Genomic DNA, 2,732 nt, shown 5'->3' with positions numbered 1-2,732 from the left:
ATGAGCAAGGAGTTCCTGGCAAGCTGGGCATACCAAGCTGGGAGTTGTGCCTGATGATACACCTGAGAGCTGTGCTGCCATGCAGAGAGATCTGGACAGGCTGGAGAGCTGGTCAGAGAGGAACCTCACGAGGTTCAATATGCAGAGTCCTGCACTTAGGGAGGAACAGTACAGGCAGGGAGCTAAGCTGCAGGAAAGCAGCTCTGCAGAGAAGGACCTGGGAGTTTTGGTGGAAAACAAGTTGACCATGAGCCAGCAATGTGCTTTTGTGGCCAAGAAGGCCAGTTGACTCCTGGGGTGCATTAATAAGAGTGTTGCAAGGTAGTTCAAGGCGTTGTCCCAAAATTGGGTTTTTTTATCCAGTTTGCAAGCAACCAATAGACACATTGGGTTGAGATATTTCTTTCATTACTGCACAGAGATGGGTGCTAACTGGTAGATCCACAAAGCCAGCACACCTTCTCCTTTTCTCGTTCTATAATTACACACACTCACACACATATAAGGATTAATAAATGTATATATAAGGGATCTCATAGCACAAAGCGCAGCCATTGGTCTAGCATTGGCCGATCAGTCAAGGCAGCACTAGTGACCGTACAACAACAAAGAGCAGCCACATGACTACCATGGACCTGTCAAGCCCTGAGGTACAACTGACCCCACCAGCACAGCCAGCAGCAATGGCCATAGCACCGTCCTGGTAGAAACTGAGGCAGAAGTGACCTCACAACCACACACATCAACCACATGACCAGCACTGTCCCATCAGGCACTGGGGCACAAGTCACCTCACAAGCAGAAGCAGCAGCCATGTGACCAGTGCTGGCCTATGAGGCCCTCGTGCACAAATGACCTCACAGACACAGGCACCAGCCCCATGACCAGCACTGGCCGATCAGCCATGAGGCACAAGTGAGCTCACAGCCACTAAGAGCAGCCATGTGCCTGGCACTGGCCTATGAGGCCCTGAATCTCATGTGACCTCACAAGCACAGACAGAAGCCATGTGACCAGTGCTGGCCTATCAGACACTGCTGCACACGTGATGTCATAGTACCCAAACAGCAAACACATGACCACCACGGGCCTATCAGGCACTGAGGCACACATGACCTCACAACCACAAAGAGCAGCCACATCACCAACACCAGTATATCAGGCACTGAGGCACAAGAGACCTCCAACCACCAACAGGAAACACATGACCAGCACTGGCCAATCAGGCAATGAGGCACAAGTGACTTCACAACAACTAACAGCAGTCACATGACCAGCGCCAGCCTATCAGGCAGTGAGGTACAAGGACCTCACAACCACAAGCAGCAGCAATGTCCATAACAGTGGCAACAAAGGCCACAGGCACAAGTGACCTCACAGCCACAGATACTAGCCAGGGGCTTAGCATGGTCTGAGGAAGGACGGAGGCAGAACTGACCTCACTACCACAAAAAGCAGACAGGTGCCTGGCACTGGCTCATCAGGCGCTGGTGCAGAAGCCACCTCTCAACCAGAGACACCAGCCAGGGGCCTACCACTGTGGTAGGTGACACGGGGCGCTGCGGAAGATCACGGGATGTGACGTCCCGACGAGGCAGGGCTAAGACAGGAAAAGACAGTGCGAGCGCATATATAAAGAATTATAACGACGCAATAAACGCCATTTGCCGCATCCTCCCTAGGGAGTCAGTGTGGTGTGGCCCAGGGGCGGGCGGGGTTGCGGGCTCCTGACCTCACCCTAACTCTGGGTATTGTTGCGACGGCAACAACCACTGGCCTCCGAGGGCCTCAGGCAGCAGTGACCTCGCAAACACAAGCAGCACCTGTAGGCCTGGCATTACCCTGTCAGGGACTGAGGCAGAAGCGACCTCACAAGCACAAACGCAGCCACGGGCCTAGTGCATGCCTGTAAGTCCCTGGTGCACAAGTCACCTCACAACCACAACGAGCAGCCAGGGGCTGAGCATTGCCCCATCGGGGACAGAGGTGGAACTGACCTCAGAAACACAAACACAACCCATGGGCCTAGCATAATCCTGCAAGTCACTGGTGCACAAGGGACCTCACTACAGTTAACATCAACCACATGACCAGGACTGTCCTACCCGGCACTGGTGCAGGCCTGACCTCACAAACAACAGCCGCATAACCGTAGCTGACCTGTGAGGCACTGAGGCACAAGTGACCTCATATCCACTAGCAGCAGCCACAGCCATGACACTGGCCTATCAGGGACTCATGGAGATCTGACCTCACTCACAAGCACAAAAAAGCCACATGACCAGCACTGGCCTAGCAGGCACCGGTTCACAAGCGACCTCACACCAGCAAACAGCATCCATGGGCCTACTGCTGGCCTCTCTGGTCCTCAGGCAGAAGGGACCTCCTAAGCACAAACAGCAGCTGCCTGCCTGGGAGCGGCCTATCAGGCCCTGAGGCACAAGTGGCCTCACAAGCACAAACAGCAGCCAGAGGCCCAGCATTGCCCTGTCAGGCACTGGGGCACAAGGGACCTCAGAAGCACAAACAACAGACACGTGCCTGGCATTGGTACTGCGTGCAGTACATTCATCATTTGCACACTCCCCCAGCACTGCTCTGCTCACTGCCTTCCCTTGCCACCTCAGCCCACGCAGGGAAGCTCTTGCACTCACACCCAAGGGTGGCCAAGGCACTCTAGGATCACAAGGCATGTGCAAATGATCAGCACAAGAGCAGGAACAGAGCTGGCT

This window comes from Rhea pennata, unplaced genomic scaffold (assembly GCF_028389875.1).
Source record: "Rhea pennata isolate bPtePen1 unplaced genomic scaffold, bPtePen1.pri scaffold_32, whole genome shotgun sequence".
In the NCBI taxonomy this organism is placed as follows: Eukaryota; Metazoa; Chordata; class Aves; order Rheiformes; family Rheidae; genus Rhea; species Rhea pennata.
This window is presented reverse-complemented; position numbering follows the sequence as displayed.